Source organism: Eubalaena glacialis, chromosome 2 (genome assembly GCF_028564815.1).
Source record: "Eubalaena glacialis isolate mEubGla1 chromosome 2, mEubGla1.1.hap2.+ XY, whole genome shotgun sequence".
Classification (NCBI taxonomy): domain Eukaryota; kingdom Metazoa; phylum Chordata; class Mammalia; order Artiodactyla; family Balaenidae; genus Eubalaena; species Eubalaena glacialis.
The window spans coordinates 110,369,704-110,382,965 of record NC_083717.1 but is presented as its reverse complement, the minus strand read 5'-3'; the positions used below and the strand labels follow the sequence as shown (position 1 = coordinate 110,382,965).

General features: G+C 41.4%; 1 protein-coding gene and 2 non-coding genes across 3 annotated transcripts in view; 1 reads left to right on the top strand and 2 right to left on the bottom strand.

The window, feature by feature from the left end:
- Positions 1 to 8,960: 8,960 nt before the first annotated feature.
- Positions 8,961 to 9,080, bottom strand: LOC133086069 (small nucleolar RNA SNORA26). The gene has a single exon (XR_009699852.1). It is a non-coding gene; the product is annotated as a small nucleolar RNA SNORA26 (small nucleolar RNA).
- Positions 9,081 to 11,875: 2,795 nt separating this feature from the next.
- On the bottom strand, positions 11,876 to 11,957 carry TRNAS-GCU (transfer RNA serine (anticodon GCU)). Its single transcript has one exon. It is a non-coding gene; the product is annotated as a tRNA-Ser (tRNA).
- A 552-nt stretch (positions 11,958 to 12,509) lies between these two features.
- KNL1 (kinetochore scaffold 1) overlaps positions 12,510 to 13,262 on the top strand; it is a 63,496-nt gene continuing 62,743 nt past the window's right edge. Inside the window, exon 1 of the mRNA XM_061182244.1 lies at positions 12,510 to 12,550. The gene's annotated coding sequence lies outside the window, so the exon portion shown is untranslated. The remainder of the gene's footprint in view (positions 12,551 to 13,262) is intronic.

The window sequence follows — 13,262 nt, the reverse complement described above, 5'->3', positions numbered from 1 at the left end:
ATAGTGTTTTTAGGGTTCATCCAGTTTTGTTTTTTTGGCCACGCCATGTGACATGTGGGATCCTAGTTCCCTGACCAGGGATCAAACCCGCGCCCCCGGCATTTGAAGCACGGAGTCAACCATTGGACCGCCAGGGAAGTTCCCTGAGTTAATCCAACTTATAGCATGCATCAGTACTTCATTCCTGTCTATGGCTGAATAATATTCCATTGCATGGTTATACCACATTTTGTATATCCATTCATTGGTTGATGGACATTGGGTTGTTTCCACCTTTTGGCGATTGTGAATAGTGCTGCTATGAACATTTGTATACAAATTTTTGTTTGAATACATGTTTTCTGTTCTTTCTAGTATATACCAAGGAGTGGAATTGCTGGGTCATATGTTAATTCTGTGTTTAATTTTGGGGGAAATCACCAAACTTTTCCACAGCAGCTGAACCATTTTACATTCCCACGGGCAATGCACAAGGGTTCCAGTTTCTCTCCATTCTCACCAACACTTGTTATTTTCCATTGTTTTGATTGTAGTCATCCTAGTGGGATTGAAGTATTATCTCATTGTGGTTTAGATTTGCATTTCCCTTGTAACTAATAATGATAAACATCTTTTCATGTGCTTGTTGGACATTTGTGTATCTTCTTTGCAGAAATGTCTATTCAGATCTTTTGCCCATTTTTAATTCAGATTGGCTTGTTTTTTTTTAAGTTATACAATTTTTAAATTAATTAATTTATTTTATTTATGGCTGTGTTGGGTCTTCGTTTCTGTGCGAGGGCTTTCTCTAGTTGCGGCAAGTGGGGGCCACTCTTCATCGCGGTGCGCAGGCCTGTCTTGTTGCGGAGCACAGGCTCCAGACGCACAGGCTCAGTAATTGTGGCTCACGGGCCTAGTTGCTCCGCGGCATGTGGGATCTTCCCAGACCAGGGCTCGAACCCATGTCCCCTGCATTGGCAGGCAGATTCTCAACCACTGCGCCACCAGGGAAGCCTGGCTTGTTGTTTTTGAGTTATAAGAGTTTTTATATATTCTGGATACAAGACCCTTAAAAGATACATGATTTGCAAATATTTTCTCCCATTTTGTAGGTTGTCTTTTCACTTTATTGGCAGTGTCCTGTGATTCACAAAACTTTTGTTTATTATTTATTATGGTAAGAACACTTAACGTGAGATCTACCTCTTAACAAATTTCAACGTGTACAATACGATGTTGTTAACTGTAGGCACGGTGTGGTACAGCATCTCTGGAACTTAAGTATCTTGCGTAACTGAAACTTTATACTTGTTGAATAGCAATTCCCCATGTCCCCCTGCCCCCAATCCCTGGCATCATCATTCTACTCTCTGCTTCTATGTGTTTAACTATTTTAGATACCAGGAAAGAAAAACTCATTTTCCTTTACTCACAGAATACTCTGTACTTCAAATATGTGGTGGTTTCCCCACATCAAGCAATTCTCTGACACAAGCTGGGTGTCCTACACTGCAACTCATCTCTGACACCATCTACCTGGAGATAGGGTCAGATGCCACAAGTTAAGGACTTGGTCCCACAAGACTTGCCCCAACTTCAAATGCCAATGGCAAGTCCAGATTGTTACCTGTGCTTCTGACCAGCTGTGAATCAAAGGTTCTCACAAACGCCTCCTCAGGTTCAACCATTTATTAGAATGGCTCGCAGAACTCAGGAAAGCAGTTTCCTTACTCGATTACTGGTTTATTACAAGGGATTTTAAAGGACAGGAAAAACAAGCAAGATGAAGAGATACACAGGGCGAGGTCTGGAAGGGTTCTGAGCACAGGAGCTTCTGACCCCATAGAGCTCAGGTGTGCCACTCTCCAGCATGTGGATGCCTTCTTGCTCACCAACTCGGAAGCTCTCTGAACCTAGTCATTAGAGATTTTTAGGGAGGTTTCATTACTGAGGCATGACTGATTATATCATTGGCCATTGGTTATTAAGTCAATCTCTAGCCCTTCTCTTCCGGAGGCTGGAGTTTGGTGGTGGCGCTGGAAGTTCCAGGGTTGGTTCCTCTGGCAACCAGCTCCCATCCTTAAGGGTTTTCCAAAAGTCACTGCATTAACATAAACTTTTTTTTGGCTGTGTGGCGCGGCATGCGGGATCTTATTTCCCCGACCAGGGATCCAACCCGTGTCCCCTGCAGTGGGAGTGAGGAAGGGGCATATTTTGGGTGACATTTTGGTTTCCTTCAGCTGGATCATATGGTATTTCTGCTTTTAATTTTTTTTTTTTTAGTTTTATTTATTTATTTATTTATGGCTGTGTTGGGTCTTCGTTTCTGTGCGAGGGCTTTCTCTAGTTGCGGCGAGCAGGGGCCACTCTTCATCGCGGTGCGCGGGCCTCTCACTATTGCGGCCTCTCTTGTTGCGGAGCACAGGCTCCAGACGCGCAGGCTCAGTAATTGTGGCTCGCGGGCCTAGTCGCTCCGCGGCATGTGGGATTTTCCCGGACCAGGGCTCGAATCCATGTCCCCCTCATTGGCAGGCAGATTCTTAACCATTGCGCCACCAGAGAAGTCCCTGCTTTTAGTTTTTTGAGGGCCCTCCATAGTGGTTGCACCATTGTACAATTCTATCAGTGCACAAGGGTTCCAATTTTCTACATCCTCTCCAACACTTGTTACTTTGGTTTTTTGATAGTAGCCATTTTCATCACCCAAAAGGAAACCCATCCTCTTTAAATAGGCCATACAAATGGCCAACAAGCATATGAAAAGATGCTCAACATCAGGGCAATGCAAATCAAAACTATCAAAGATATCACCTCACACCCATTAGGATGGCACATACTGAACAGTAGTGTGGGTGGAGAAACACATTTAGTTTATATGCTTTTAGTGGTTCATACTGGTTGTTAACCACCTACTATATGCCAGACATTATTTAGTGCTGGGATACGGAAATGAATGACTAGGCCCTGCCCTGATAGAGCACATATGTTTAAGTGTGCAAAATACAAAGGGAACCAGTGGACGTATGGCATAATTCAGTCTGGAAGTGCCAGCACAGATTTCCCAGAGGAAGAGGCGTTTAACAATGAGTTAGAATTTGCCTAGCAGAGACATGAGAAGGATTCCAGGTAGAGGGGAAATGTGAGAGAAGGCAGGCGTATTCCAGAGCTAGAGAAGATGGAGGCGGCACCCAAGGAGAAATGTTTTCGGGACTTTTGGCCCTCTGGTCTCAGTGTCACTGTCACTGACTATGGAAGTCTTTGCATGGCTTGTATTTCAACAGGGCGCTCTGAACTACAAAGCATAGAAACAGCCTGGATAAGACAAGATTCACATGGATCTGAGTATCTGCCCAACTTTGTGAAAACTCTATCTCTTTAATCTCTTATGAGCCAACCAATTCCTCTTATCACTGAGACCCTCCTTAACTCAGGAGCTCTGGTTTCCTAGGACTGGCAAAAATCAGATGCCTGGTAAAACTCATTCATTCAGCAGACATTTGAGTACCAACTGTGTACTAAGTTTATACCAGACTCTGGTTATATAATGGTGAATAAGATAGATGTGGTCCCTGCTCTTATGGAGTACACAGTCTGCAGTGTACAACATGATGTGGGGAAGACCAGTAAACAGTTAACATGCAGGGAAGTCAATGTTCTGTGTGATGGGAGGAGGAAGGGGGCAGAGGCTACCTCCATACCTAGTCTGTTGTCTTCCAGGGTTCTGAATGGGAACATTAACCTTTGCCCATTTTCTTTCCCTCTCTAGTCCTGTTTGTCTTATTCGCATTCTTTTAGTCAGCTTCAGAGGTTCTTGAAGTAAGGACACATGGATGGGCTTGATAGGGTCCCTGGATCTCTTGAAATTGCATGCAAAATTTTCTATATGTATATTTTTTTCTGAGGAGTCTATATATTTCAACAAATCCTTCAAATCTGCATTGTCTAATACTAGCCATGTGTGGTGATTTAAATTTAAATTAATTAAAATTAAATAAAATTTAATATGCAATTATTCAGTTGCACTAGCCACATTTCCAATGTCCAATTCACTTGGTCTATTGCACAGCACATGTGGAGAGCACTTCTATCATCACACGAAGTTCTATTGAGCAGCATTACTTCAGTCTCTATTGAAAACAAAAATCCCTGAGTACCACGACTCCACTAGTCTGCAGACACTTAAGAAACAGGGGTTTTGTGTGCGTGTGTGTGTGTGTACATGCACATGCATGTGTACTTCCACCTTCTACGTGCTAGTCAAGTAATTGGTCTCTGTGTCAGTCAGTTACTATGCTAGGTGCTAGAACAGTTGTAGAGAATCTGTGAAAAAGTTATTGCCCTTAAGGAGCTCAGGTTGAATCCAGTTTATCTTTCCTCTAGTTAACAGTTGGCTGGACCTGAATGTGTTTTTTTCCCCTTGTAAAATGTTACCCTTTTTATTTATTTATTTTTAATTTATTTGTTTTTGGCTGCATTGGGTCTTCATTGCTGTGCACGGGCTTTCTCTAGCTGTGGCGAGCAGGGGCTACTCTTCGTTGCGGTGTGCGGGCTTCTCATGGCAGTGGCTTCTCTTGTTGTGGAGCACGGGCTCTAGGCACGCGGGCTTCAGTAGTTGTAGCACGTGGTCTCAGTAGTTGTGGCTTGCGGGCTCTAGAGTGCAGGGCCAGTAGTTGTGGCGCATGGGCTTAGTTGCTCCGTGGCATGTGGGATCTTCCCGGACCAGGGCTCGAACCCGTGTCCCCTGCATTGGCAGGTGGATTCTTAACCACTGCACCAGCAGGGGAGCCCATGATAGCCTTTTAAAAAATTTAATTTTTATTATATGCCCCCTCTCCTTACCCCTACTCTAGAGGTAACTACTATTAATAATTAAATGGTCTTTTTATGGACTGTTTTCTCTTCATAGATACATAAATCTATCTGTATTTTTAAATAAAAATGGGATCAGGCCTTACAAATTTTTCTGCAACTTGCTTTTCCCTAGGACTTTTAAAAAATAATAGCTGCCTTGTGTTCCATTGTGTGACTACACCATACATTAATCCATCCCCTATTGTGGAAATTTTAGGTATTTGCAGTTTTTCATTATTACAAACTATAGTGAACCTCCTTATAATACCATACTACCCTCCAAAAAGATTAAACCAATTTACATTCCCATCAGTAAGTAGTGTGAGAGGTAGAGGCAAAGGCAGCTGAATGTAGTGACTGAAACGGCTGGTTAGGCAACTGCATTTTCAAGTTTGGCTTTAGTTCCAGCTGTGGGTTGTAATCATGGGTTTCCCAGAATGTCTGTATCTCTCAATGGATGACCTAGGTTTGCTTGGGTCAGTCTTGCTCCCAAAGGCTTAGTTTAGAGAAAATGGGCTCATTTCAAAGCCTCTTTAGGCTTTGGATCACTGGTCCTCAGGGCTGAAGATTTTCTAGAACACAGAATTATTGAAAACAAACTATTGAATTATTGAAAATGGAAGCGGAGCAGCTTAATGAATGTGACCAGGTTTGGGATGGATAAGTTTATTGGAGTCAGAGGTATCATCACCAAGGCACTCATTCTGCTTAGAACACTGCTCTGCACATGGCAAACAATATTGTCTATGATTATATGACTATTGTTTTCCTCCCCTCCAAACCCTCTGTGTACCCTCCTTTTCCTTTCATTTGAAGCTTGTCCATGTTTTCAAAACTGCAACATTTTTATCAGCCATTAACCACATCAAAACAGTTAAGAATTGCCTACTAAAGTTGACCAGTGATTCCACTTGTAACTATATACCTAGAGAAACACTTGTATATGTACCCCAGAAGACATGTATAAGAACATCCACAGCAGCATTCTTATAATAGCAAAAGACCGGAGACAACTGAAGTATCTGTCCATAAGAGAATGGATAGATAATTACATATTCAGACAATTGTATAATAAGCAGCAGTAAAAATGAATGAATTATATGGATAAAACAGTGTTGAGTGAAAGAAGTCACAGATGAATGATTCCATTTATATAAAATTCAAAAACAGACAAGACAAATATATATATATATATTCCTAAAATGTTATGTATATGTATATATGTATATTTGGTAAAAAAAAAAAAAAGTAAAAGGATGATTAACACAAAATTCAGTGAAGTAGTTTTCTCTTTGGTGGGAGGATGCGAGCAGGGAGGGGCACACAGGAAGCTTCAAAGGTCCTAGTAATATTCTATTTCTTTAGCTGGGTTGTATATACATTGTACTGGTTTTATGCTTTTAAACTATACATACACAATATATTACATGTATGTATTATATCATTGTATGTATAATATCTTTCAAGGTAAAAAAAAATTTTTTTTAAGCGTTAAAAGATCTCTCTCTCTCTTTTTTTAACCTTTGGTTATCTCTGAAATAGTGACTCTCCTGGTCACCCACTGCACAACTCCCAAGGTCTATTTGACCTCCATGCAGCTGGTGGGCACCACTCCCAAGTGCCTCGGCCATGGGTCGCTTTCACCAGGGATGGAAAAAGAGCACCATATGTCTGGAATTTTGGAGACAGTAATGATAAGCAATATATAATAATTTGCAAAAGTGACTGACCACTTTAATATGCCTTAGCAGATTCAAATAATGCTTCTTTATCATAACAGAGCTGAGAGATCTAAAAGCAGTTTAGAGTTTTGGTATTCTAGATTTGGCATACTTTCAGACACAAAGAAAGCCCTGTGCATTGCATTTCCTAACACTTTATTAATGTGGCATCTAGACACAAAATTCTTGCAAATACTTCATTAATTCAAGTAAACAATAAATGATACAATTTTTCTGGTTCTTTTTTCTTGTAAACTTTCTAACATTTGAAATGGAGTAAGAATAGCTTTATATTTCATCCTAAATGCTAAGTTGTCCAGAATCAGAATTGAGGCAAAATTATAAGGATTAAGAATTTTACAAGCAAAGGAATGTTAAAGATTGCCAGAAAATCACCAGAAGCTAGAAAAGAGATGTGGAACAGATTTACTCTCACAGCCCTTGGATGGAACCAACCCTATTGACACCTTGATCTCAGACTTCCAGTCCTCAGAGCTATGAGATAATTTCTGTTGTTTAAGCCAAAAGAAAAAAAAAATTAAGTCCTACATCATGGGCTAAAATAAAGGTTGCCTCTGTTACTTGCTGGGTTATACCAAAAAATGATTACTGACAGTCATCGAAAGGAGAGTTGATTTTAAGTGATCCTTTTAGTGAGCACATAGAAACTACTGTCAAGGAGCGATTTCAGTTTTCTGAAAGCAAAATTTTATTTTAGGTGTCAAGTTTCTATATTATTCAACTATTTAAAAATCAGAATTTAAAATCTATAGCTGTATTAGCTATCAACAGAAAGTTGATCATTGAGACGACTTGGAATTGTTACTGGTCTGTTGTTATCACTCAATACGCTGTCATAGTTCAGAACAACTATAGCCTTCATTTGTCCATCGTAACATTTCTAAGCATTTACTGAAGGCATCTGATCTAGAATTGATAAATGTAAATCAAAAGATTCAGATAAAAATACTTAAGAAAGTCAGAATCTTTGAGAAAGCCAGAGGGGAAAAAAGTGCTTAGAGTCAATGACCTTTTATTTAGCCCAAAGAGAAATATGAAAAACTTACCACTCCATAGTACCAAAATCAGAAAAGGAATTATTGCTTCTAACTCCATGGAATCATCAGTCATGTCCTCAGGTCCTTCATCCATTAATTTCACCTATTGAAGTTGGGTTTGACCCAGTTTTACTTCATTCTGGAGATTTCAAATGAATATTTGAAATTTGAAATCTGGGGCATTGCTCATCCTCACCGTGATGAGAAGGAAAGGTGTAACTGGTTCTTGCTTGCTATCTGTCCATAGCTATCTTTGCAGAAGATACAAAGCATGGGATATAAGCAAGTGTTATTCCCCCTTTCCCCTAGTCTATTGGCATTTATTCACTTTGTCTTCCTGAACAAGTTTACTATAAACTAGATTTCAATTTTTGCTCTATCGATCTTCAATATGAAAATATTGTTTACTTTTCAGCTTAGTAGGCATTCCCAGAAGTTGTTATGGCAAGGTGGGTATCTTCATATGATACCATGCAGCTGAGGGAATAATTTGAGGGAAAAAAAAGTTTTGAGTTGATGTTGCAGACTCAGAGAAGAATGCCTGGATTCACTCTTGAACTTCTCCAGGTCTTGTCACAACTGTCTTCCCAGAGATGATTCTCAGTGGGACCATACTTCCTAATGGTAAGGAACAGAATGAATTCACTTCTGATATTGCCTGCCTCTCAAAACCAGTCTTTGTTAAGTCTTGCAGCCCTGGGTCTGAGTTTCTCTTGTAAGAGTTAAGAAACAAACTGGAGGCACACCAAAAAAAAAAAAAAAAATTCCTGGATTTCACTTCTTCCTTCAGACCTTTGTCCATGAGGGCTGCTGACACATAAGGATCTGCCCAGGCAGCAGACCATCACCAACTAAACACTGGACAGTTCTTCCCAGAGCACCTCATTCTCCAGAGAGAATGGGTCTTCTTGAAGCTGGACTCAGAGAATGAAGATCCATTCCCTGGCACTGAAGTAACAGGAAAGCTGGAATATCTTGGTAATGCATCTGGCTGTGCAATGGTTCTTTCTCTCCTGGTCTTCCAGAGGTGAGAGGTCCTGCAATAGTTCAGGATAGGACTTGTGAAGAACCCTGGTGTTGATGGAGAATGATTTCCTTGAGCTGTGGTTTGTTGACAAATTTGGGGGAGTAATGGGGATATTTCAAAACATATGAGCCGTTCAGGCAGAACTATCTTGTCCAAGTCTTCAGTTGCAGTTTCTCCAGTAGATGGCGCCTCTAACGCTTTACTGCCTTCCTTCATTACATTGATAAATTTTTCTCCATTACTACTAATCCAAGTCCCCACACCCCTGCCCTCAGGCTTTTACATAATCTGGCATGTTGTTAATCCTTTTTTTTTTTTTTTCCCAGCTGTGATTCCAGACAGGATCCAAGAGGAGTTTTACAATCTTTTCTCTGAGTTTTAAAGAGACTTACTTTACCCTTCTGTGTTAGCCTGAATCCTTTTGATTCTCTCAGAAACAGGTAAAATAAGCACAGTTCTTATACATCAAGAGATCATAGAAATGCAAAAAACTGGGACTGTCATAGCAAGACTTACTGCAATTTCATATGAAAGAAACCACAAATGAACTAAGCATGAAAAGAGGTAAAGAACTGAGGAAAAGAAAAGTGAGCTTCCACTCACAATTTCTTTTTTTCTCTAGACACTTCCAGTGCTCTATAGTTTCAGCTGAAGATTTTCCTTTAAGAAAATAACCCACTCACTTTTTATTTATAGAGACTGGACACATTGATAGACCTTATCAATTTTCCATAGGAAGTCATCACTGCAAGAAGCAGGCAAAACTCAGAAAAATGACAGAGACTTGTCAGTCTTTAGAGAGGATGCAGCACCAATGCACAATTTAAATACTATTTGGCAAGTGCTAAGGGAAACACAGGGAGCTTCAGGAGCATCTAGGAGGGGTACGAAGGCCCAGAAGCAGGAGAGCACAGGACTAGGTGAGGGAAATCTAATAAGGAGCTGCAGGTTGCAGGGCTAGGGGAGTCTTCTTGATGGGGGTGACATCTAAGCTGAGATCTGAAGGAGGAGCAGGAGCCAGCCAGGCAGGGGTTGATGGGAAGGAGGCATAGGGCAGCAGGAGCATGATCCAGGGAGAGGAGTAGGTAAAGCATCTGCAAAGGTCTCGGGGAGAGAGAGCAAGGCCTAGTTCAGAGGAAGGTTAAGATCAATGTCTTGATGGCACTTTAGAAAAATCTCTCAGGCGCTCTTAACCTTTTTTGTGACATAGATCTTTGGTAGTCTGGTGAAGCCTATGGGTCCCTTCTCAGAATATTGTTTTTAAATGCATAAAATTAAGTTTGTTGTAATATACAGTCAACCAGTTAAGTTGGAATACAGTTATAAAAATAGTTCAAAAATCTGTGATATAATACCAAGTGAAGCAGAAACAGAAAGACAAATACCATATGATATCACTTACATGTGGAATCTAATCTAACATATATGTGGAATCTATGACACGAATGAACTTACCTATGAAACAGAAACAGACTCACAGACATAGAGAATAGAGTTGTGGTTGCTAAGGGGGAAGAGGGGTGGGGAGGGATGGATTGGGAGGTTGGGATTAGCAGATGCAAACTATTATATATAGAATGGATAAACAACAAGGTCCTACAGTATAGCACAGGGAACTATATTCAATATCCTCTGATAAACCATGATGGAAAAGAATATGAAAAAGAATGTATATATATGTATAACTGAATCACTTTACAGCAGAAATCAACACAACATTGTAAATCAACTATACTTTAATAAATTTTAAAATTAAAAAAAAATCTGTGATCTAATAGTATAATGCATGTACTTTCTTACGAATGCATAAATTTACAAGATCTAATGGCAAGTCCAACAACTACCATTATCTTGAAGTAGTAGTAATGAGCATAAAGCAATAACAGTAATGTGATATAACAATATCTGTTATTTCTATTGGTGACAAAAATCACGGGTAAGGTTAATATTACTGTAGTTTGCTGCTTATCTTTATTGAAGGAAGTGCTTTCAATTAGAGATGAATGAAAATAAAGCTGCAGTTTTTTCCCCAACGAAGTAACCAATTGAATTCTATCCATGGCCCCCTTGGGAGTGTGTAGAATCCGGGTAGAAACACCTCCTAGCAGCAGAGTGGTGAATGGATTACAGAGCAAGGCTGAAGGCAGGTGCTGGAGTGACCCTTAGTCCTCAGCCCAGGCAGGTATCAACATTCCCAAGGGACTTGGATTGACGAAGGAGGAGCCACTGGAGCCTGAATTCCACCCTCAGGGCTGAAAACTTTGCTGAAGACACCTGCCCGGTGCCAGGTTCTGGGGTACCGTACACTGCAGAATGTGTAAACCATTACCGCAAGGGATTGATGACCACTTTTTACTAATTTCCAGCACCATATAGGATGATGTTAAGAGCCACCAGAGTTCGACAGACTTGGGTTACAATGCCTTTCCTGCAATTACAGAAGCTGTATAACCTTGGGCAAGTTTATCTTTCAGTGTCCTCATTTATAAAATGGAGTAATAAAAATGTCTATCGTGATCACAGGGTTATGGTTAATTAAAGTGCTGTAATTCATTGTGTTGCCTGTAGATAAATACTGGATAAACGAAGGTTGTTAAATGTGAGTTGAATGAATCTGCCCGATGACCTTTCAAGAGGGGAATCTATTCTTTTTCTACTCCCTGTTTTTCCCTCTTTGCTTAAATCCAAGAGAGGAATTAAGACCTTCGCCTTTGGGAAGGTAGATGTTCAGTCTCTGGCTTCTACATACTACCAAGTTTCCACGTGTTGTCAACATCTTTTTAATGTCGAATACTTTTCTTGAACACCTGCAGCCTGGAGGAGAATCCTCAACACTGTCTCGCGGTAGCTTTTGAAGTGAAAACCCTGGGGTAAGAATCCACAGTAATTGAAGTTCCTCAATCAGGAGCTGGGTTAATTAATATTGATCAGACCACAATTGGAACATATGGGAACAGTAATAATCGTGGAATTCTATGCACTGTTGTTTACTCCATTGAAAAGACATTAAATCCATTTTTTAATTAAACTCCGAATCCCAGAAAATGTCTCTTTCCCAACTTTTTCTTTATCTGCGAGGTCACAATGCTCCCGAACCCGTCTTTCAAAGATTCAAACAGGAGGTTGATTGTGCTAGAGTAAATTGACTAGTAAATCATACCTGGAACAAATATTCAACTGTTTCCATTCCGCAAGCAAATTTACGTTCATCTGTTCAAATTAGAGGCAAAAGCAATCCTCGACGAGGATGGGATTCGAACCCACGCGTGCAGAGCACAATGGATTAGCAGTCCATCGCCTTAACCACTCGGCCACCTCGTCCTAGAAACCTACTCCTTCCTGCTAGCTATAGGGAGTAAAACTAGGGGGATGTGACGCAATGTGATAGAAGCCGCCATTTTGTACGGAAGCAAAGCTCCTATCCTTTCAATAGCAAGAAATCAAAAGAAGATGGCCGCTCCCATACTGTGGGGGATCTGCAATGGGAAGGGAAAAAGGAAAATTCGGTAGAAAATGAGATAACCTTGAAAGAAATAAAATCGGCATACAGGCTGCAAAGGAAGTTTGATTAAAGGAGTCTTAGGAAGGCTCTGGACCCTAAGGGGCGGGGCCGACGCGTTGAGCGGCTTTGCGCATGCGCTCCAGCTAGGCGGTTAGATTTGAATGCTTCACTGAGGCCGTCTGGGTGTTGTGAGGTGACGTCGAGGGGTGGCGGTGAGGTGCCTCTCTGAGAAGCGTGCGGACCCCAAACAAGTCTGAGGAGAATTTCTCAAGCAGTTGGGCCGCGGCGGGTAACTTTCGGCCTGGGCTTCGCGCGGAGGCATTTAGGTTTTGTCTGAGCGGTCTGAAGGCCCCGCGGTGGGAGGTGGGGGACACTCCTACAGCCAGGCTGCCTCGGAACTCGCTGGGCTCAGGTACGGACTCTTCTCCGCGGGTGCGGGGCTCTTTCTTTCCTCACCTCGGCCTGCACATGTGCCGCCTCCCTCCTCCCTAGCAGTCTCCATCCACACCTGGGACCCACGGTCTGGGGGCCCGGCTAGTTGGCCCGCGGCGTACCCGCCCGCGGTGCCCCGCCCCGCCCCGCCCCGCCCCGCCATCTTCTGTCAGGATTCCGGGACTCTTCCTAGCACCCCAGTTTCTTCTCCTTGGGGAACTCGCGGCTGTTTGCACTTCTTAATCTTTTCTTAGCTATAAATGAAGTGACAGCAATAAGTGATTTTAAACTCTCGGCTTATGGTTTATTTACAATGTCTGATCGAGTGCTAGCAGCACTGAGCAGATTTTGGGTTTCCGGCGGATGTAATAACGTAAACAAGTAAAGCCAATATTAGTACACCACAAATAAGTTTTAAAAAAATCTTCCTTTGTCCATTATTAGGCCAGAGTTAGGAGTCTTTTCTTGCTGTTTATCTCAATACTAGAGTTTAAGAAAAAGTTCTAAAAAAAAATACACTGCCGCTTGGAATTTTGAAGATAGGTTTATAGAGAGATGGCAGAGAAGACCAAAGCAGAGCTTACTCTAGGTATTAAGATTGAAGTTTTCGGTTGAATTGAATAAGTCGAATTCCTCAGATTTGTATTGGGTTCTTTGTTGTCTTGTGCTAGGGCTGGGAGCGGATGATTCAG